Below are 24053 nucleotides of genomic sequence, written 5' to 3' on the forward strand. Positions count from 1 at the left end.
ATAGCATTAAATCTGCATTAAATCAGCATACCTTTTGATGCCCAGCAGTGCTTTATGAGGTAAAACCAGCCAAGATCTCCATATAAATTTATTTTAATGATTAAAAATAGTCTTTTGGAAATGGAAATTTTAACTTTTTAGTTTTTTTTTCCAGTTTCACATGGAATTCCTGTCCAGTGAAAAAAGGGGAAATGAAGTAAATGAAAAAAGGAAAGGCTTGCCAAACAATGATAAGCTTTGGATTGTTGTAAATAACAGTAAAAAGTTTAGTGTCATTATAGGAGGGTATATTACCTGCTTTCCTCTTCTTTTACTGCTAATTGAAATTAGGGGGTCTGTTTTTATTCTTTACAGTTAAATTTACAGCATTGAACAAGGCAGGGAATCCAGGCTGTTCTCAGCTGGATAACAAACAGTAGAGCTATTCTTTTGGTCTGAAAACCCTGACCTCGTAGGGAAAAGTGATCCAACTGCTTCCAAAATAGGCACATCTGTATACTGTAGTACTTTGTCTCTCAGGGATACTTGATGTGTGCTCCACCAGTGGAAGAATGGGTGAGGTAAATGTAGAGTTCCAGAATAAAAGGCATGAAAACTACACCTAATTCCAAAAATTTTAGGCATCCCTGGGTGTTTTTTATTTAGAAAATTTGTGTCGGTCTATTTTAGGAAGTGCACAGACAGCTTCTGTTCTTCATTCTCTTCACTACTTGTAGTTTTTGGTGAACACTTAAATTCTTTACCTGTCTTAAATATACTTACAAATATTAAACCACTCTATTGCATCATATTGAAAATAAATTTTTCTCTATTCATGTGCTGAAATACAGAAATTGAGATGGAAATGTGCAGCAAGCATCTAATCAGTTGACTTCACTTCCATTTTGTGTTGAAAATGCAATGTTTTTGGGATATCTAGAAAAAAACATTGAAATATAAATGTGATTATTGAGTGAGGGATGGATGTGACTTGACTTTTGTGAGCACTGCCTTTTGCTTGGAGATAATTCTCCATGTGGAGTTGAATAGGAGAGCTCCCAGGCACTGTCAGCTCCTTGCCCCAGTAATATCAGGTAGCAGTGGAGTAAGTATTGCAGGACCCATTGGTGGGGAAAAAATCTCCCTGAAGAGTGATAAGAGCAAGCAGCCTTCTGAGCAAGCCCCTGTGCTGCCATGTAACAGGATTAAGAGAATAGTTCATCACAGCAGCAAGGTATTGGCAGTGAAGGTTTTTGGTCTCCGTTGTAAATGTTTTGTGATTAATTTAGCAGGATAGGGAGGCAGGTTGGACTGGCTTGCTGGCTGATGCTGGAGTGGCTGTGTCCCACAGGGCTGCCAGGAGAGACATTTCCACTCCTGTTTCTCATGGATGTCAGTGCTGGCTTTGCTGTGAGCTGTGTCCCAGCCAGGCTGGTTCCCAGAGCTGGCTCTGGAAGGGCTGGCACGGAGAGGCAGCAGGAGCAGGGCCAGACCACAGCTGTAAGCAGCAGCAGGGATGGGGCTGTGCTCAGAAACTCTGCTAACCACAGCCTCAAGGTGTGCCTTCACCTCAGAGCTGGGCTGACCTGAGCAGGGGTGGAGGAGACTGGGGCTGACCTTCTGGCCACTGCCAGCTATTAACTGGCTTCTGCAAGCTGCAGCCTTGCTTTATCTCTGTCCCATGCATATGGAGAGGCAGTGGCCATTTAATGCATGATGTATAGTCAGATGCACTGCCTTCTCACTACTGGCCATGTGCTGACATATTAATGTGTCTTCCAACAGAGAAATATTCTGTTTTCATTGTCAAGCTCTGTGCAACCTAAACATGGGCCCCTTTTGCATCATTCTAGTTTTAATTGCTTGATGGATTTCACAGGATCACATCTTATTCAATACATGGAACAGAATGTGCTCGCTGAGCAAGGGAAGATGCAGGAATTTTTGCCTTACTCTTCACTTCCTGGACTTGTTTCTTACTTAAGATCTAATAATCAAGTTGTGCTTTGAAGGCAGAATAAATGTATTCGGCTTCTCATGAACTTCCTATGGCATTTATCACAGTAATACCTGAATGTTTTGAGAAATCATGTGCTGATTTTTATATGCATACTCCCCAAAAGGAAGGAGGCAGTGTATTGCTGCACTCAGTTTTTTTATCCCATTCTGTCTGTGCAAGCCAGAGTGGTGCTTTAACCTTTCCTAAAGATTTAATGGCAATTTATTTGATGACTCTTTGGGAGAGGAAGCCTGGAGAAAGTAATGACAAAAATACCTCCTAATTAGCATTCAGTAGCATTTCATAGTCTGCTTTTAACACAGCAACTTCAGCTGAAGCCAGGACTTGGAGATTTTGGTTTGAGAAAAGATCCAACATTAAACATGTAGAAAAAATGGGGAATGTGTAATTAGTGACTGCCTGTGAAAAGTGTGGAAATGATTTGTGCAGCATCTTTAGCTGATTTCATGGGAGAGGCAGAGGCTGGATCCCATTCTCCAGGGCACCAGTCGACTGCCTTAACCAGGAAATATCTGTGCAGTTGTCTGTGCATCACCTGTGTGCATCCTCCACTACAGCAGCAACCAAGCAGCAGACTTGCAGGCAGTATGCTTTGGGATTGCAGAGCCTAGTGCTGACATTTCACATTCTCCATATTAAATGGGCCTGAGTAGGGCTGGTGCTGGCCAGGGATAGCCATGCTCTCTCACAGCTCACACCTATTTTCAGGAAGGATAGATGTTCTCTACCAGAGCTCCTTGCTGTGGCTTGCCAGGCTGGAGGAATGCTGCAGATGGAATGATGTGACTTGGCCAAGCCAGGCTGGTGTGGAGGGCTTGGGTTGCCTCAGAACAGCATTAATTTAATGACTGCAGCCTGCAGAGCAAAAGAGCTGCTTGAGAAGAAAGGGACCTTCTGCTCAGTGCAGGCTTGGATGGAGCTTTCACAGAGCACCCTTAATTTGCATTTCCTAACTTGCTTTAGCTTGGAAGGAGAAGACTGTAGAATTAAAACCTCCAGAAAGAATTCAAAGAGCCAAGTAAGTTGATAAAAAATAAAATGTAATTATTTTTCCATTTTGACTCTTACAAGAAAGACATTTTTTCAGCCAAGCCTAAGTTTATGAAAGGTAGCTGTGTCACAGAGTTTGTGATGAGAGGTACCAGTTCCCTGCTGCTTTCAGTTGTTCCATCACTTTCTCAAGGCAAGAGGAAGGTGTGGTGTTTTAAATCCTTTATGAAAGGCTTCACAGTTACTTACTGAAAGCAGTGGTGAAATGGAAATTGATTTTTCTGTGTGTCATCCAGACTGCAGTTTGGTCTACCAAAGAGACTGCACTTCTGCTTCTTCCTTCTTACTTTCTCAGCCCAGAGTCTTTCACCTGACTGTATTGGTTACTTTCCAATTACATTATCTGTTTATCTTGTTTATCTTACCTGTTATCTTTTTTCTCCTTGTTCTTGTGCATTAATAGTCCAGCCCCCATGAATTTGACTGTTATTTTAATCTTGACCATCTTTCTTCACATGAAACCATTTGACATTAAATACATTGGCAGGCCTACAAGCTTTGTCTGTATTAAGCAGGAAAAGAGTAGGCAGCAACATACAGATTTTGGTGTTATCATTGTGTCTGATTTTGTGCTTTTAACTGCTGATGAACAGGAGTTCCCAGTTTACAGCTGCTTAATCTGTTTGATTACACATGTCTGTGCTCCTCCTTTGGTGTTCCTTCCTTTCTGTTGAACTGTTGCCAGATATAATTCATATGTCTGAAAACATGGAAGAGTTCATGGAAGAACTGTCTTTTTCCCTGGAAATAGTTCAGTGGGCTTTTGCTATGGTGGAGTTCTGTGTTGTGTTTATCTCTGTCTCCTACGCTTAAAATTGCCGTGAGAAAATAAAAAGGTCAGATGCTGCAGCACTTCCTTGCAAATCTGCTTTCTGTGTCATGAGTATGGAGCTTTTAAAACCAGCTAAAAGCTGTGTGGAAACAACTGGAGAATGATATAATCTATGAAAATCAGGTGAAGCAGTGGTGAAACAGCAGTATGGTTATTGTTAGGCCTTATGCAGGTTTTGGCAACCTGTTTTGAATTATCTTTGGTAGCAGAAAATGGTATATTACTGTTAACTGTGTAAAACTTGAGGTTTTCCTAGGCATGTTTTTCCTTAGAGAGTATCTTTCAGAAGATCAGCATTGGCACTGTGACAGGACATGTCCTCCTACACATGGTGCCTTTTATGCACTGCTGGTCGCCCCAGGCATCTACTGATGGCAGTGAGCACCTCAAAAGTCATCATAAACCTGGTGTGCATTACACATGTATTAACCACACAGTGTACTGGGAGATAGTTCTAATTATCTGTTTAAAGTGGCAGTTGTTAAAAAAAAAGGCCTTAAGTTGTCCAAAAAGATCATGATATGCCTTTTCTGAATAAAGTGATTTGATGCTGTGAAGCTGGAGAAAGTAGTGTGATATAATTTTATATAGCCTTTAGGATAAAAAGAAATGTGTAGTTTTCAATCTGCTAATAAGCTGAGCAGAAGTACAGTAGAAGGGAAAAAATTAGGAAGTTTGAGTGCAGTATTGCAGCAGGTGTTTTATAGCTTGCACATTAAATAATTTTGAAGCTTAAAAGAACTAAAAAGCTACCTGCTCTTTCAGTGAGCTTTAGTTTAGATTTTGAACATTGGGCTTAGGGCTGTACTAAGACTTAGAAATGAAGAAGGAAGGTGTAAGAAACCTGACAGCCAGAAGTTCCTGCTCCACTGGAGTTCTGTGTTCTGATCTGATTCTGCTAAATTAGGTCAGTAAATATTGATCTATAGCTGCAGGTAGGTCTCATGGCATAAACAGTCTACTAAGAATCACTAAAAAGTTTGAGGAATTATGGGAATTATGGGCTTCTTTGGCTACTGTTGGTGTTTGAATAAGAATTGTTTTCCTTTTATTCAAAGTGAACAAATACTGGGATTACATCACATCTTTTAAACATTTATGGGTGTTATGACTTCCATAGTGCATAAAACTGCAAGGAAAATAAGTTGTACTTCTTGAACAGCAAGATTTAAAATTCTCACTGTTGGTATTTCATTGGTTTTTAGGACTGGTTCTTTTTAAAGAGTTTTGCTTTTAATATAAATGATCAATTGTTTAACATTTTCAAAGGAATAATAATGACATTGTGTTGCATTCTAGATAGTTTGGAGTTTAGGAATGTGACTTTTATTTTAAGGTTGCATGGGATCTCCCAAAGGCATTTCACTTTTGACCTTTAGATGAAATAAATGGATGTTCCCTCTTTGTAAAATGGACAGAGCCTGCTGGTGGAGTGCAAAGGCATTTCTTATTTAGCACAAAGTCAAGCTTTATGTGAGGAATTAGATATACAGATTAAGAAACAGTACTAAAATGAAGTAATACCAATATAATGCCAATCTTGTTTTCACCCTAAGGAAGTTTACATTCTTAGACTCAGACTGCTAATGTACATCTGTGTTATTAGCTCTGCCTTTAGCTTCTTTGCTTCTAATTTTCCATTCACAATTTCATAGCAAGAGATGCTTGTGCATAAATGTGTGTGCTGAGGGTTTATTTCTACCAAAGTCTGGGTGTTCTGTATAGTGAGGTAGTACATATATTTGTTAGCAGATATGTCTAAATTTCACCATAGAACAGTGTCGATTGTAGGTGGTAAGAAATAGGTAGATACCTAGATTAAGAGTTCTGCAGTACATAAACTTTGTCTTCCTTTTATTATGGTGTTTCTTAGATGGTAATTCTTTCAGCTGTTCTTCAGGGCACTGTATGTGCAATGGTTTTGTGTGGCATTAATTTTTAAAACAAAAGTTTTGTACTATAAATGGATTTATATGCTAGAGAAAGAAGAATTAAAAAATAAGCATACATTGGAAGCAGAAGATGAAGAGATTTATTGTAATGCTCAGGAGTCTGTAAAAATCCATTCATATCTGTGAACCAGCTTTTTTGAAGTGCAGAACTGATCAGAAGGAGCAGGCTCTGGACTTGCCAAGTGGTTTGTCCAGCTTGCCAGCAGTGGGATATGGCCTTGAGGGGTGGCCATGGCTTCTGTCCTCAGTCCTGCCCACCCCAGAAGAGTTGTGTGCAGATGGGCAGTACTGGTGATCACTCATCCTGGTTGAGGATCTGGCCAGGCCTGTTCAGTTTTGGTTGAACAATGCCACAAGGAGGAAGCACAAATGCTGCTTCCAGTTATTTATTTATTGACATACAAAGTAGGTCAAAGTGGCATTGAAATGTCTGCTTCCATTTTCAGGCACCTGGCTTAGATGAACAAACAAGGATTACAAAACTTTTCAACACCCTTCCTCTCTCTCAACTCACTTCTGCTGGACCTGCATAATTGAGGGAAAAATCAAGCAAAAATACTGTACAGATAAAGTATTAATCACTCACCCATAAGATGTTACTTTGAATCCCAAGTGGTATTCTATGTAGTAAAGTATATCCCAAGGGAGGAGTATGGCACCTCAGTACTACAGTGCCATGCATTTGTTTCTTCAGGAAAGTTATAAATGAGTTTCAGTATTAAAATGGATTATTGCTCAATTAAAATTTTTCTATATATTTAGGTCAAAATCCGAATCTTGCACAGGCCCCATTTCACTGAGATGCAGGACTTTTGGGCCTGAAAGGCATTTCACAGAAACAGGGTCTTTCGAAGAGCAGATGCTTCTAAAACTGTTTTTAGAGGCCTGAGCTTTGAATAACCCCAGTTAAGTGCAAATGATTTCTTTGTTTCACTGAACCTCCTGACCTCTGTAGTTTGAGACCTGTTCTGTATTTAGATGAAAAAATTGCAGAGAAAGTTAAAACTTCCAGGCACAATAGTGCAGCAGAGTTGCTTTTGTAGGTGAGAGATGGCTCCTGCAGATGAGGAGAGAAAGGATGCCTTTGTGTAGGCTCCTGCTTTGCTGCCTTTCTCTGACTATTTGTTTTGTGGATATACTCTTGAGCTTTAATGAGCTCTCTATACCACTTGCTCCCAGTGCTGAGCTCTGGTGTTGTGAAGAGACTGGATTCTCAGCTGTCTGCCTTTGATTGTATCAAAGGTAGAAACAAGGGAGGGAGAGACATTTCACTTCCCAGTAACCTTCTCAGCAGTTCAGGTGATAGATGGAGAGAGAGCATCCAGCCTGGCCACTGCTTATGCCAAGCACATTGTGCTGTACTGGTAAGGACACAGAGTGTTGGTAGTTGATTTGATTTGTCCTGTAGGTTTGAACTAGCACACCTATCGGATAGTCAAGGATATTTTGATTTTGAAAAGCTGTGGAAATGCTTCCATAGCTATGCAGCTTTTCATTCTGGTTCTGTTAATGGGAGAGTGGAAGGGTGAGTACAGCTGTATAATAAAGATTCTCAGTAACCTGTTTTGAACTATAGGCATATGAATTTGGGGAAGGTTTTTTAAAGAAGTATGAGTGTGTTAGAATAAACAGGTGGGAAGCTGGAAACAAGAGCATTGGTAGAGCTTGCAGTTCCCTCCGTGGCCCAGGGTCTGGGGGAGCAAGCCCTGTCTGTGTAAGGGCGATGGTGGGAAGCACTGTGAATCAGATGCACCCAAAATACAGTTTCCTGTTTTACAGCAGCAGCGATTCCCCTCTCTGTGCTGGCTGCAGAAAAAAAACATTCTTGCGTTCTTCCGAGTATTTAACCCGTCATCCAGTTACAGTTGTGAAAAATACAAAAAGATTGGAGTCCATAAAAGGAGATAATTTGAAGTTAATAGGGGCAGCTCTGTATCACACAGAAATAGAACGCGAGCTGTCATGCTTTTCACTCTTGGGTTCTGCTCTATTAAATTAATCTGCCAGTTTAATTCATGTCTGTACTAAACAAAACTTTTCATGACATAACAGAAATTAGCTTGTGTTTCTGCCTTGTTGCCTCGGCTCTTTCATAATACTGTAACTTTCTGCCTGCCTTAGGACAGCAGAATGAGCTTCAGTGTGGGCTGGAAGGCAGGAGATTGAATACTTGAAGCTAAAAGGTTGGCCAAAATGTCCACCCTGCCTCTGCTGTGCTCCCTGATACAGATTAACCTAAGGTGGTTAAATATACAACTTGATTTATGAAGCACAAAATTGCTTCAGCAAATGAAAGCTACCTAAGCCTGTAGATGTAGGATATTTCATTGCCCTTTTTTTTTTTTTTTTCCCTTCAGTTAATAAGTTAGTACAATCTCATGCAATAAATGAAATTCTGTGCCTCTCAGTGTGTTTGATGAGCCAGGAGCATCAAAGTCAGGTGAGGCTGATGATGATTGCTCCTAAAGCTTAAGGCAAATGCATTTTACAGCAGGGAACTGCATGTGAGAAAATTTTTATCTTAAATCACTAGAATTGAAGATCAGAGAGGAAGCAGCTGTGCCCAGCTGGCTGATGGCCATGGCAAAGGAGCTCTTTTGGAAGTCTGGATGCCCTTGGTGCTGGGTGCTCTGCTTTCCCTCCCCTCCATTGCTTTAGCTATAGGCAGGTGGGAGACAAGGGGCTCCTGGCTGCACAGGATAAACCCATTTCTGTTTGGAGTGGCTGGCATGTTTCTGACCTCAAAGAAAGTAGGGGACAGAGGAAGTAAGCCTCTTTTTTATCCCTTTGTTCCTTGAGAGAGGACCTAGAGCTGCTGTGGGGATGAGGGAGAATGCATGGACACAAGGGAGGGTGCAAAGGTGACTGAGATGATGGGGGTCAAGTGGAAGCATAACATATGGGAGCCCTAATATTTGCAACCTTGTTATGCTGACCAAATGTGACTAATGCTTGGAAGACTAATGGTCAGATACCACTGCTGATCTGTTAATTGAAGATGGCTTTTGACTTAATCTCTTGTATTGCAACATGTTGGACATGTTGGACATGCGTCACTAGATGTTTACTGTTGGAGATTACTGATGTTCTTCCAGACTGCCTTGTGTATGCTCAGTTTTGAAAACTTGAGTACAATTGTTCCACTGTGAATTTTAGAAACATATGTTCAGGGATATATATCTTTCATATTCCATTTGTGCAGCTGCAAACAAAAACTTGGTACTATCTCTTACTAGAGGGGAAAAAATAAAGGACATGGTGTACCCATGGATGAGTCATGATTCATTTATGTTCTATGAGAAATTTTAAATGCTATTGCATGACCTTTGTCATCTTTGTGTACAGTGGAAAAAATATGCCAAGCCAGGAATATCAATGAAAGTCTTCCCAATAACCAAAAACAGGCAAGTAAGTTCCCATTGGACTTTTTTTTTTTTTTCTTTACTAAATGGGTCTTTACTGTGGAACAAATGATGATGACTGCCTGAGAATTTACACACTAAATAAGCTTTGAGATTAAACAGCCTCCTAGACTAACCATCATTATCTGATCTCACCTCAAAGGAATGGGGCTTTTTTGGTGGGCAAACTGATTCTGGAGCAAACCCATCTGCTTCTGTGTTTTGAATTAAAAGAGTTATTTATTTTATTAATTAGTGGGTAATTTGGATAATGCATTTATTGCAAGTGTGCCTGTAGCCATGCCCTGTTCGTTTGGTGCTGTACTGAAATACATGAACTATGACAGAGGAAAAATGAAAACTTCACACCTAGACCTGAAATACAGCTAGAACATCTAGGACAAGGTACATCTCCTGGGTTCATTCCCTCACGTGCTTCAAGTAGTGTTATTACCCAGTGCACTGTGTAATGCAGCAAACATTTCTTATCCACCCCCTTTCTCCCCAGGCATCTGGGATTCTCTTTCATTGAGAGTTAATGTTTGGCTTGGAACTAATCTAACAGCTTACTGCAGCTTGCTCTGTGGACCCAAGCATGCCCTGTAATGGATTAGATACACGTCCTTAGAATAGGAGGGATAATGTGTCTGGATATTTGTGGGGGTGGCAGAGAAAGAAATTAGAATGGACAGATAATAAAATGCTCTTTCATTCTTTTCAAAATTTTCATGAAGATTCATAATGCTGTTTTTTGTGAGTGCATATTTTCACAGTCTTATGTTCTTGTCTTGCAGTTTCTGTTACTTCATATCCTGTTTATTAACATACATCCTACAATGAGCTCTAATGTTAGGATATACCAGTTGCATTTTTCATAGGAAAGTGGGAAATTGAAAATAACTTCTTAGGCTGAAGAGGGACATTGTAGGAGTATCAGTCTATTAGGTAAAAAAAAAAAGGAATTTTTGGGATATGGGCCTTTTAGATTTGGGTTTTACCTGTTCGGGTGAACTTTTAGAGATTATGAAAATGGTGTAGAATTGTTAATTGTGGTTGGTGATAGTGGTGAATGATAGTTTTAATAATTTCTGAAATGAGGAAGAAGCAGAAAGTAGTTGGATGAATGAAGTCGAAGTAGACTGTCTTCAATGGACTCTGGGATGCTTTGGTAGCATTTTGCTGGAAGCAAGACTAAACAGTTAGTGCTGTACTTCTAAGCAGCATAAACTATACAACCACAGTGAGAAAATCAGAAAGTGTAATCAGAAACTAACTGAGAGATGCACGGAAAAGATTGAGGGAGTTGGACCACATTCCACAGAAAATGGCAATGAGGTCAAATTACTAGAAATCTTTATAAGTGAGTACCATGGGCATATAGGGAAAAACTTGAAAAGGGATGAACGAAATAAAAGGATTTGAGGGCATAATAGATAATTCTTGCAGGTGATTAGAGAAAACCAAAAGTCAAGAAGTTGCACCTTAGTAACTGGAGATGAAAACCTCATGATTGAGGCTTATACCTTCAGGTGGTTAATGCATGCATCATCAGGAGTCTGAGCTATCTTGGGGAAGGAGCAAGCTAGAACCTACTTAAATTAGATGGTTATTTTAAAGTCATTTGACCTCCATGACTCAGACTCATGGCAGCATTCTCAGTCTAGTTTTTTTTTAAGCTTCAGAGCCATTAGACGAAGCAGTGTCTCTCTCCTGCCCCTGCCCACTCCCAGGAGCTTACTCCCACTCCTGAACTCTGCCCCTTCTTGTGCTGCCACAGGAATTCATCCAGTTATGTGGCAAAACAGGGCAGGGAGTTGATTTGGCTCAAAAGTTTTGATGTTTTAAGAACGCTTTGTTATGTTAATTTTTGGAAAATGGCTTTCCCCTACCCAGTCCACTGCACACTTGTTCTGCTGGTAGAAGGGCATCAGGGAGAGAGGTCTACTTTAGGTGGCTTACATGAACTCTTGGTGGATCTACAGCACTGCCTTATGAACATAAGCATGAAGTTCCAGCATGTAAGAACTACCAGGGTGTATTGTTATGCCTGATGTGTTTGGCTCTATCTTCTTATGCTTAGCACTGTACTCTTGTTACTTCTACTCTGAGCCAGTTCAAGTTCACTAGCCTGTGAAAAGCAGAATTATTCTTTTAAAAATAGTCTTCTTTTTATGGGGGAGAATGGGATGATTCCTTTATAGTGGCAGTGACTGAGTTGACTGAGACTCAGCTCCACTTTCGGTGAGTGGGCTGTAGCAGTCTTCTAGCTGTCAGCAGCTATCTTTGAGAAGTTATGTGAGGACAGAGAAGCTGTAATAACCCCCTTTAAACGCTGGAAAATGAATACCTGTGAACTCATTCAGACTACTCAGTTTTTCTCAAATTCCCCAGAAAGATCCCTGGCCGACTAAACAGAGTGGAAGCACCCATGTAAATAAACACCCACGCGGCTCATGCTGGCACCAGCTGTGTTAAATCAGCTTCGTGGCTCTCTAACACAGTGGCAAGTGGACAGTGGGGAAGGAGCAGATAACTGTGATTTCAGTAATGATTTTAACAAGTCTCATTTACTTTGTGATGCAAATGTCATGTGTCAGTGTTGGGTCAAATGGCAGAGGGAGACAGTAGCATGGTGTCCTCCATGGGAGGCCTGTGTATCCAGTCTGGAAAAAAAAAAGAGGGACATCACTTCTCTGAAATGAGAGAGAAAAAAAAGAAACCAACCCAAAAAACTTCAGCTAACTAAAAAGTTCTTTGTAAGTGAGTAAGAATATTTTTTTTTTCCTGTTCTCCAGGTAAGACAAGAATCATTACATTTCTAGGAGAAGGATTCAGACAGGGTCACTGAAGTACTGAGTTTTAGCAAAGACCAGACAAGTACTAGGCAGAAGAAGTAGAGTTGATCCTCCCTTGAGATAGTAGGCTTTGTAACTTCTTGAGTTCTGTTTTTCAGATACTAGTTTCTAGTATTTCAACTTAAAGATGAAACATGACTCTTAACTGCTAGTATACACCAGCAGGAATTCAATGTGTAGGCAGTGAGCTACAAGATACCTTCAGTGAAATTTATTTTACTTCAGAAGAGCTGAAGGACTATTAGGCATTATGTGTAGTTCCCTCAAATGCTGGCAATTAAACTCAGTTTCAGTGTGCATCAATAAACACTTGGAAAACTAATCAAACCTCCTCACATGCTATGTTCTTATATTTCTTCATTCCCCACCGTCCCCTTTGTAGGATGCATGAGGGAAGTGCTTCTCAAAAATTTTGTTTGTTTGTTTCAATAAGAAGGCTATAGGTGATTGCTATAAGCAAAATATCTTTGCTTGAATGCACCTCAAACTGCCTGAAAAATAAATGTGCAAAAGGTTTAGAGGATCTTTAGGTCTTTTTTTGGGGTGGTGCACCCGTTGGAAAGCCCAACTGCCAGTTCCTCCTGACCTTTGTTTACATTTTATTTAAATCTTTGGGAAGAAAAGTGCAAAAAAATCGATTAAGGAAGAAACATTAGTGAAGCTTTTATTTAATCAGAGAAATTAGAAATTTGAAAAAATGTACTTCACAAAATAAATCTTTACCTGTGTCCAATGCTGTTCTTTCTTGGTAGCCAAATGTATTATTCTCCAAGATTCTTCATATTGCCTATAACTGTGAACTTTTAATCATCTTTGAGACTGAATGTTCATAGGAATTATGAGGCAGTTTTGAAAAACTTCATTGAATTTGGTTGAACTGAGTGGGAACCTGTTTGGGAGCAGAGAGCAGTTTTAATGTTTCTCAGGGTGAGGGATGTGTGCTGCCAACATGCCAGTCAATGTTGAAGAAAACTCCAGTGTCTCTGAAAGGCTCTTTCCTCACCCTGCTTGCTTCCCCTTCCATGAAGCACAGCTTTTCAGCACTTCTTACATTTTACACAAAACATATGTAGTGGGACAGTTTAGCAAGAAGACAGCCAATATAATGTTCTCTTAGTTTGGTTTGCATATGGCCTTGGTTGTATGTGCAGCTTACATTAAATTACATGAAACATGGATTTAGTATTTCAGGGTGAGTTTTTTAAGCATTGTATTTGTTATGAAGATAATGCTTCCCCTAGTGGGAAAAGGAAGACTGTGCTGTTATAGTGACAAATCTTTGTAATTTGAGATGACATTTCTTTTCAGAGCTTAGACTTTGTGTGTGTAATTATAATAAACCCCCAGATCTTTGGTATTCTAAACTGCAGGCAAACACAGTTCAATAGAGGGATGCAAACAATTATTTTTTATTAGTTTTCATCATTACTTAGAAGCAAAAAAGAAAGATGTGTGTTGCCCCTGTGCTTAAGATCTACAAAAATTTGAGATGCTGATTCATGAAAATTAGCCAAGATGAGAAGGATTCTTGATAGCAAACAAAAAAATTTACCATGTGTTGGGGTTGGAGGGCAGCCCTATATAAGTGTCAACATACCCATACTGGAAGAGCCAGGGATGGAGAGAGATCTCCCTATGGTACCCTCTCTTCCTTTAGTCCACAACCCTGACCCAGTCTCACTTTACTGCTCCTCTGTGACCTATCTGAGGGACTCCTCTTTTTTGGCAGCTCACCTTTTCTCTGATCATCTCCTACTCACCAGTCTTCTGTGAATCAAACTCCTTCATATTCTCCAGTTCTCCATATCTGATTCCTGTACCTCTGCTGCCTCATCAACAAGGGACTCTCACAGTTCCCTTTCTGAGCCTCCCCTTGCTCTGTCTGCCCTGGCTTACAACTAATGACATCTTCACCTTTCTCTAGCTACCATGGTCTAGTGCACTCATCCCTGCAGCCTCTTCAGCCCATCCTCTTATCTGGTCCTTTTTGTCACAGAAGAAAACCTGTTCCCTTTTGACTTTTTGCCATCTGCTTGCTCCCACCCTCCCAGCACAGAAAACACCCCTGGGGTTTTGGATGCTTCTGCTCCTGTCCATCAGTCCTGCCTGGTTCTGAAGCTGTGTGTGAGTGCATCCCCTGTCCTGCTCATCCCGAGGCTCCTCTGCCATCCTGCCCAGTCTATGCTGCTATGGGAGGTTGTTTCATTTCCCCTCTTAATCATAGTTCAAAGGCTATCTTTTAAATCATCCCCTGCTGATTGGCATGTCAGTTAATTATGTTGATACTTGAAATTAATGGATATTTTAAAAAAAACTTTTTTGTTTGTTTGATTTTAAATTAATTGTCTGGTTAAAGCCAGGATACATGATACTGGGCTCAGAGTAGTGCTCATCCCAGTTGGGGATGTAGCTCATCTCAAACTTGCTGTTCTAAAGAATGTTGTTTTTTAACTTAGAGATATTTTCTTTCTTCTCTGAGTTAATAATGTAAAAGGAACTATGGAAACAGGTGTCCTCTGAGTACTATTTCAGTAAAATTGTGGCAATATAAAGAGAATCCATTTGTCAAATGAATGCTGGTAGTGGAAGCTTAATTGATGTTTGTCTTTGGGGGAATTCACTGAAATTAAATATGTGAATTGTGAAGATCCACACAATAAGCACAATTTTTACCTCCATTGACATTAATATCCCACTGACCAACTGAACTTCCAGCTCTGTCAACAAAGGAAATATAGTGAAGGATTGCTTTTTATATTTTTTATTTCCAGATGCTATTGTAATTCCTTCAGTAATGAAATACAAGTGTGCCACGATTTGGAAGTATCTTAATTATCCCTACTTAATTCTTATGGCCTGGTGATGACTTCACTCCTAGGAGAAGCTGTTTCTCTTGCAAGTCTCCTAGAAGTCAAAGGTTAAAAAGCTATGTAGACAAATGGTGACGTTTAAGAAAATTTCACAGTGTCATTTGAACCAACATAGTTAATACTGTGTCAGAGTTTACAACATTTCCTGTTTTCAATGCTTTGTAATTGTAATCTAATCTCTTTTGGTTTGGAGGAGAGATTAAATCTTTGCCAGGGACTAGTTTTCAAAAACTGAAAGTACATGAAAAGTCAGCTGGTTTTGCTTGAAAGTGAAAATATAAAGTGGAGTAAGTTTCTATGTTGAAGTGAAAATAGGAGGACAAATATTACAGTAGTGTCTGAAAAGCAGTTCTTTGACATACACCTCTCTAATGTTATTTTTTCTGGGTAAAGCCTAAGACTTTGTAGAAAATTTATTTCTGTAATAATGCATTTTTATAATCCACTTCTATAATACTTTAAGTATCACTTTACTAAAGCCTGGAAGTACCATTCAAGAATTCTCAAGCTAGTGCCTGTAAAATGAATTTATTTTTGTGGCAGATTTTTTATTATGTGCACTATCCAGGTACTGCATTTGCATTGCTAGAGCGGTTCTTGCCACTTCATGGTCATCCAAGTCCAAATCTGGTCGTGGTACACAGTTAAAGAATGTGAATTGGTAGAGCAAACCAACAACTAAATATTAATGGTGCTGCATGCCTTTACAAGGTGGAACAAATCTGTCACATTACAAGTAAGCAATAAAATATAATAAAGTCTCCAGGGACCTGTCACTGGTGTGGAAGTTTCCACACAGGACATGGCTGAGGTGCACACAAATTGCCAAGAGTAGGATTAGGATGTGAGCTGGAAATGTGTCTGTTGTCCCAGGTGTGTGTTTGTCCAGCCCTGTGCACAGAGATGAAGCCAACCTAAGGATTCTTCAGCATAGAACAACTTGAGCATTGTTTAGTTTGTCCTTGAGATTTTCACTGCCAAAGTACCCTTAAGACAACATTTTACTGCCAGTGGTGTCTTCTGGTCAGAAATAATCAAAAGCTCTCTGTACTTTTGCATGTTTCTTAGAGCCTATTGGAAGTTTGCTTGTGATTCAAGTATTTAAGAGGTGGTGCACATATTACAAGTAGCACTCAAAATAGAAAAGACTAAGAGTTTTTGAGTAAGGGAAACATTGTGAAAGTCAATTGTCCTTCTGCCATTTACTTTAGAATGAATATTTTCATGAGATATTTTAAATTAATCACGATTGTTAAGAGAAAGCAAAACATTTTTAATGTACTTATTTTTGTTTTTTTTCTATTTTGGGTTCTTTTGTGGGGGGGCTTGTTTTTGTTTTTGTTTTATTAAAGGCACATTTTAAAAAAAATGTTCTATTACTTCTCCACAATTATTTAAAAATTCTGGAATTAACATATTTGAGGTTTTGCAATGATAAAATTCAGATGCTTTCTTCTTTACAAAATGGTGACACACAACCACCTAAAAGGAAGGAAGGATATGAAAAATAAGACCAAAGGAAGAAGGATGCTGTCTTAATGAGTATAGCAGAATCTTTGTGGTACTAGTTGCTTGATGTTTCCATCTTCCGATGGATGCTATTTTTGTATAGAGTTTTTCCAAGGTATGAAATGGTGGCTCTGTGATCTAAAAAGCCATACAAGGTTCTGCCTTGATTTGAGCATTCATATTTTCAAGACAACTGTTTGATACATCTTGGGATGGTGACATGATTCAGAGATAAAAACAGACATTTTTTTGCTTTTGCAGTTAAATTAATTGTGTTTACCCAAGTAGTTCCTAACTTTGGTTGTGATATTTTGGATTATTTCAGAAAATCTGCAAGTGTGGAGACATGTCATGATTTTATAACATTCTGTTTGTAACAGATGATGTAAAATTCTTATCATGTGAGAAATAAAGCTGCTGTGTTGAATATATATGCATTACTAATAAATAGTGATAAAGTCAGGATCCTATACTGAAGGTGAGAGAAGTGGTCATCTTATTTTACTTGGTCCACCTGGAGTGGTGCCTCATTCTTAAAGCTCTTTGACTCAGAAAATTGTACTGAATGTATTCATATTTACTAAAAAAAGTGTGCCAAAAGTTGGGCTCATATAGCCAAATCTAAATGATTTTTCCAACAAATCTAACAAGATTTTTCAGTTGTTGAATACTCTGAAGTTTCTGATCATAATTTTAGGTGATGTGATAGGTACAACACTATTGAAAGAAACTACTGCAGTGGTTTGATGCTGCTTAGTGCTCTGTAAATTTGAAAACTGTGAAGTTTATTTTGATTTTTATAAAGGAGATATTAATGTTAATGCCATTGCTTAATTAAACTTTATATGTGTTTTGTCCAGTGGTTTCTCATTACTTACATTTTTTAAATTAGATGCTTTAAGTGTTGTCCCTCTCCAGAAGAATGCTCATTTAGTTCCTCAAAACTTGTTGGATATTCAGAACCTCTTAAAGGTGTTTTGATTCACATGGCCTATTTAGCACCACTTTTGTCTCCTTTTTGAAGAAATTGTGGCAAGGAGTCAGATACTATGTGCATATCAAAGGAAAAAACAAATGTATCTATTTTCTGTCTGGGTCCATTTTTTTTTTGGCAAAGAATATCCATCCTTCCAGCCATTCTGCTGGTGTGCAGTTTGTAAATCACTGTAAAGTATGTTCCTTCTGTGAGACACTATGGCATGAGTATGTTTGTGACTGCAGATGTTTGGATTCTGATTTCTGTTGAAGTCTGTGGAGATTAGTTTTGCTTTTTCTTCCCCCCTCTAATTTCAGCTGGAGTTGAAAGGAATGCCAGACAGAATAAAATTGCTATTCATTACCTTAGATCTGCACCTGTGGAGAGTCCTACAGGTTCTGCAATTGGTTCTTCTCCTCCTTCCCCAACTTGGGGTAACCTGCCTCTGTTCTTTGTGCTGCTTTTATTTGTCAACCAGAACTCTGAATCATAGATGATGGAACCTCCTGAATTGGAAGGGACCCAGAAGGGTCATTGAAGTCCAATTCCTGTCCCTAGGCAGGTTACCTGAAGAGTCACACTGTGTTTGAGAGCATTGTCCAAATGCTTCTTGAGCTCTGTCAGGCTGATGCTGTGACCCCTTCCCTGGGGAAACTGTTCCAGTGCCAGCCACCTTGTGGCTGATATCCACCCTTTTCCTGATATCCAACTTGATACATGTCAGATGGTGATAGGAGTGTGAGCTCTTCCATTTCTGATGGCTCTGGGAGCTACTGGAATTTGCACAGTTTAATTATTAAAATGCTTTAAAATAAAGTAACTCCACTTTCTTTCTAGCACTGTATATTACTTAGATTAGATGTTTTATCTTAATGAGATACTTTTCAAACCCAAATTATTTTACTTGATGATCAAATAAACTGTTAGAGACAGAGAATAATAAATATTATAAAAACCTAATATAAATAAATATCCCCTTTAAAGCAAGCACCAGTGAAATTAAGGAAATAATTCCCTTGTAAAACTTTTGCTTACATTATGTCTCGTTAAAATATGCTAATGGTTACTTTATCAAGCAGACTGAATCTGCCCTAAAAACCTGAATTATTTAATAACTGACTTTTTTTTCCTGTCTTTCAACTTCTGAATTACATCAAATAGAAAAATATACCTAAGCCAATTCAAATGGAGTTACCATTTTCCTTGTGCAAGAAACATGAGCTGAGCCCAAATGAAATGTGGTTTTAGTTTAAAAAGATATTTTTAAATAATTACTCTGTTGAAATTTATGTACTCTTTTAGATCTTCATTGTGCATATTTCTGGTCTATAAGACAGTCATACAGATGACACTTTTAAAATAAATAAAAAAATAGCTAGAAGATAACAATAAAGTCACTTAACTCCAGAGTAAAGTGTAATGCCAAAAGTGAAAGGCCCCTTGACAGCCATGAACTCTTGCCATGTGCTGTAAGGCAGCAGTCACAAGTTTAAGGTTATGTATAGGCAGAATTGATACCCTTGTGGTTACCTAAATGCTTTTATTAAGTAGAGGTAGGGATTTTAATGACTTGAGTTTTTAACTTTTCATACAGTGTCAATATGAGATCCTTTTTAAAAGTGTTATTTAGATGTGTGGTTTAAAGTGTGGTCTGTTCTGGGGAGTGATTTGGGAATACATCTGGCGCATTAAGGATGTTGCCATAAGAATGACATGTTCTGAACTTTGAGTTTTAGTATGACTTTTGCAGATGTGCTGGCTTTGAAAGGCAGTCCCGTGATGTGACTTTGGGTGGTTTTGCTTACATTTATCACTTTTATTCCTGTTTTTTTTGAGGGTACTTGTTACTTAAAATTGTCAATATTTGCATATTTTGTAGTGAAATTATTAAGCTGAACATTTTTTCATTCATGAATCTTCGTGGAATGTTCTGAAACAGCTAGACATTTATCATTTGCAGTGATATTTAATTCCAGCAAAATGCTGGTCTGTTAGGACTGTGTGAGATTTCACATTTCTTTTTTACATGACTTGAGGACTATCTGAGGATAATTTTCTTGAGTTTATGATAGTATGTTAATGCTGGGAATATACTGCAGATCACAAGGATGCTTAAGAATGATGAAGGATAATTATAAATTTTAAATTTCTTTCTGTATATACTCTGGACGAGACATCTTCTTGAGTGTTCATCTTTAGAGGCTGGGAAGGTTTTTGGAAAGCTCATTTTCAACATCTCTCTGATTCCCCTGAGATTTGCTAATTATGGTAAAAAGCCATTTTAGTAGTTCTGCAATGTATGATCATTTTTGTAGGTAGGAAGCTGGGCTAAGCTTGCAGTCACATTACAAGAAACTGCTACAGTGAATTCAGCCAGTATCCATGATGATACAAAGCTGATCAACCTATTTTGGAAAAATAGCTTACAAACCCAGATGAAATGGGGTTATTAAACATACAGGTCATACAGGGATAGAAAATGGAAAGTATTGATCACATTTTTTTCAATAATAATTTAGATTAGCATAACTTTAGAGATGCTTTCAACCTTATTTCGCAAATACCAATAAAAATGAAAGTACCTCTGTTGGTTACAGTATTGGAAAAGGGACTATGATCAATAGTATTTTGTTGTAAAGGTAAACTCCAGGGATCTCCATCTTTTTCTGTCACAGTAGCATGCAGTAGCTCATAAATGTATCAATTTACCAATTTATCTCATAAAATGATATGTGCATTTGATAATTGAAGTACTTGTGACACCTCTGTCAGTCTCAAACCCCCTGCATCAGTCTTTTCCTAGACAGTTCTGCCTGTTTGCATTGTCTTGCCCCTCCTCTATGGCAGTGTTTATTTGATTGACCTCATTGTGAAGGTAATTCAATTAATGAAACTGTACCATTAAAAAAAATGTGGGTGGGAAGGTCGCTGTATTTAGTCCTCACATATTTTAATTCCAGGGTGGGTTTGATGTGTGGAAGTGGCAGGACAAGAGTGGGGCTGGAACTACAGGAGGGAGAATGAACATGTGTCAGGTCCCACCAAGGTCTCTGTGGCTTTACCCATTGTGACCCAACCCTTCATCAAGTCCCAGCAGGAAAGGCTTTTCTTGTGTCCTTCATTTGCCCTTTGGGTGCCTTTTACCTCTCAGTGGCAAGATCTTTTCTGGAAGGACTCTGAAACGGATACTCAGCCTGCTTCTATAATAGCCCATGTTTATTAACTTCAGAAATTTTTGATTAATTTTTTTGATGAAGTATGAGATCTTTAGCATTGACCTTTCACTGGATGAATGACCTTAAGCTTATTGTTTCTAATTCTAAATAACAAGCATGGATTTTGAACCTATTTGTGTCTGCTTAATCAGTGGAAGATATCTTATTGCTGAAATATTATCTGTCTGCTTCTTACACTTTTTAAATAAGCTGCTCACTAAATATTTACAGCTGAATCTCAATGCTCATCAATGTTTGCACTTCTGATGACCTCTACATGCAGGAATACAGGTTAGGCAAATGTTTAATTTTACTCAACTATAACTTTTCCATCACTCAGGAAGTTGCCATAGAAAAGAATGGATTTTCAGCCTCTCTTCTAAACCATGTTATTTCCGTTTCTGCAATGAAAGCTATTTACTTTTCTTTTTGTACATAATTAGTACTGCATTTTTGTAAACTGTCAGATATCAAGCACTTCCCTGGATGCTCATGAAGTATGCTTTTATTTACAAAATGCAGTCAGCAACTGAAGTGGTACAATAAAAATTATGTTGTATGCTTTACAAGAGGAAAAAAAAAAATCAATTTTTGTCAGCTTCCTGTCTAGTCAACAAAGAAACATAAAAGAAAGAGAGGACTGACAAGTTTGTTTCCTCTTACGTCTGGTAAATGTTGCACACTAAAATAATATTTCCTGTGGCTATTTTACTCTCATGTTCCAACATTTTAATTTTTATTAAAACTGGATTTTCAAATGTCAATTTGGAAAAATATGGGTTGGAGAAAATTTTTGTCTGTTTTTCATTTGGGCCAGACAAATAAATTAGACAAATACATGTCAATAGCACTGGTTTTAACTTGCCACTGTGTTTTAAAAATGGCAAAAGCGTCCAGTTGACCCACCAGTAGAAGTGAGTTCCATGGTTGAAAAATAAATACATGTTTTTAAAAAGTTGTTTGACAGCAGTCTACATTATTACTCAGCTACTTTTTAATACAAATTGCTCTGATAAATATGTTCATTTGCTATGCAATGTGCATTTAGAATGTCACAATCCAGTTGCAAATGAAAATAGTTTTTGGACCAAGAAGCTAATTTGCATAGGAAGACATGGCACTGTAGTTTCTACCACAATAAATATTCTGCTCTGTTTATGTAAGGGTGGAGTTCAAAGCAAGTTACAGGTTCAGGCTACAGGACTTCAGGGCAATGTAAGCCACACTGATGATTTGCCCTGCCTTTCTCTGAACTCCTTTATGCCATAAGGCTTTTAACTAAGAACTGAATCCAACACGAGGTGGAACTACTGCAAATGTGTGTTTTATGAGACAAAGTGTGAGTTAAACCATCTAATTTGCACCTAAATCCCCTTTTCATGTAATTTTGATGTTCATTGGATGGACAAGGAACACAGCAACATCCTGAAAGAGATCCAATCCATCTACTCCCTGTAAGCCCAATGCACACAAATGCTGTGAGATCTTGCAAGTTATTCAAGTCATTGTTAGCTTTTATTCCAATATTGTGATAGTGCTGCTCATCAGGTAGCAAAAGACATGGGCTCCTCTCCATACCTCTAAATTCTCAGAGAAGTTTTGCAGTCTGTAGGGTGAGGCTGTGGCTAAATTCACTTTTGTTTTGACGTCAGGTGGAAGGGAGTCAAACTGTCATAAGCTATGGATGTCCAAGAGTGTTAAAGACAGAGGCTGTTGTTCACTGAGAGAAGAATTTTCCTGCTGCTGGGCTTGTCTGTGAAGGGTCTAGAGCCAGCATCTTGTTCCAGATGTGAGGTGATCCTCAGGGGCATTGCAAAGTCTTGCACAGCAGACCTGTGAACTGGAATTGTGATTTGGGGGCTATTACTTCTCAATTATCTGAACAGTTGCTGAATGTCACATATTTTTTGAGGGTTGAGGTTTGTTTTGGAGTTTTTCTTCCTCCTGTTTTCTTCTCTCTAGACTCTTTTTAGAAAGACAACACCACTTGGAAAATGCTGAGTCTTACTGCTTAGCTGGTGATTCTCAGAGAGGAATAAAACTTCCTTTGGGATCATTTATTTGTAACAGCAAAGGAAAGGAAAAAAAACCCACTTATTGGACTCCATTTTAGTGCTTTTAAACAGGAGCTGAGTCTTCACTTCTCTATTGAGCAAGGGCTTTTGTAAAACCATGAGCTTTGCATTTAAGAGGAATATCTCTTGAAAGCTGGGATTCTTCAAGAGTCAGACAGACCCATATGCATCTGTAACCTTTAGATATGCAGTAATGTCCTTTGAAATGTAGCTTGGACTGAGTGGTTTATCTCTGGGGTGTGTAGAGTCTTTAGGAGAAAAGATGTTGGTGTGTCCTGAAGAGAAAGCAGCTCATAATCATGGCATTGTTGGCTGGAGCAAAAGACAAAATTCAGTGGCCTGTTAAGGAGCAGAGAAAACAATACTTACCCTTACAGTTTTTTAGGAGTACAGACAGATAAATGACTAGAGATTTGTTTGTTATCAATGCAACTGAACTAAAGTTGTAGGGCAGATCTTAAGAGAAGATGCCCAGATAGACTCATGACTGACAATTTGTTAAGATATTTGAGAGAAAGTGCATAGTGTAGACTTCTGGTGCTGCTTCCAGTCCAAAAATTATGGTAGTATTATAATGCAAATAGTCCAAAAACATATTTAATTTTAGGATATACTCTTCCAATTTTAGACCTTCCTTGCTTTACTGCAGTTTCTAAAGCTGATTGCAACAAGTGGCTGAAATCTTTCACTAGAGCAATTAAATACAGCTTCTTTTTTTTTTTTCCTCTTTTTTTTCCCCCTTTTTTTTTTTTTTTTTTTTTTTTTTTTTTTTTTTCTTTTTTCTTTTTTCCCTGTGGCAGTGACATTGTCATAGGATGAACCTGTTTGGAAGAACTTTGAGATCTGTGAGGAAGAAAAGTAGGTTTATCTAACAAATTTTTGTGTATTTTGGCTGGCTGCTAAGTAGACTAAACATGGTACATGCTTTTTAAATCCTGTGTTTGACAAGGATGTTGAACTGCTGTGGTTACTACTGCTGTTTGCAGAATACCATAAGGCTCTTAAAATGCACCAATTAGTTGCTCGTTAATAGTCTTGTAATTCGTTGTTGAGTCTGTTGGCCAGGGTGAGGCCATTGCTGCCCCACCTGTCTCCTCAGCATTACTGAGGAGATGAGCTTGTGAAGTGCAAGCAATGTATTTAAAATAATTTATATTAATTGCTATTATTATTTCATTGTCAGAAGTTTTGAAAAAGTTGAGGCTCCTTTTAGAAGAAAAGATAACTTCACGTGTTTTACTTGAGAAATCACTTGGGCAGTTCTGATGAATTTATGCAATGAAAGTTGCATATGTTCTAGTAAAATTGGCAAATCTTTA

At 38.5% G+C, this 24053-nt stretch overlaps 1 protein-coding gene across 3 annotated transcripts in view; it reads left to right on the forward strand.

Moving 5' to 3' along the window:
* COL4A1 (collagen type IV alpha 1 chain) overlaps positions 1-24053 on the forward strand; it is a 366614-nt gene that overhangs the window by 267213 nt on the left and 75348 nt on the right. The gene's annotated exons all lie outside the window — the stretch shown is intronic.

The sequence above is a fragment of the Erithacus rubecula genome, assembly GCF_903797595.1.
Source record: "Erithacus rubecula genome assembly, chromosome: 1".
Classification (NCBI taxonomy): Eukaryota; Metazoa; Chordata; class Aves; order Passeriformes; family Muscicapidae; genus Erithacus; species Erithacus rubecula.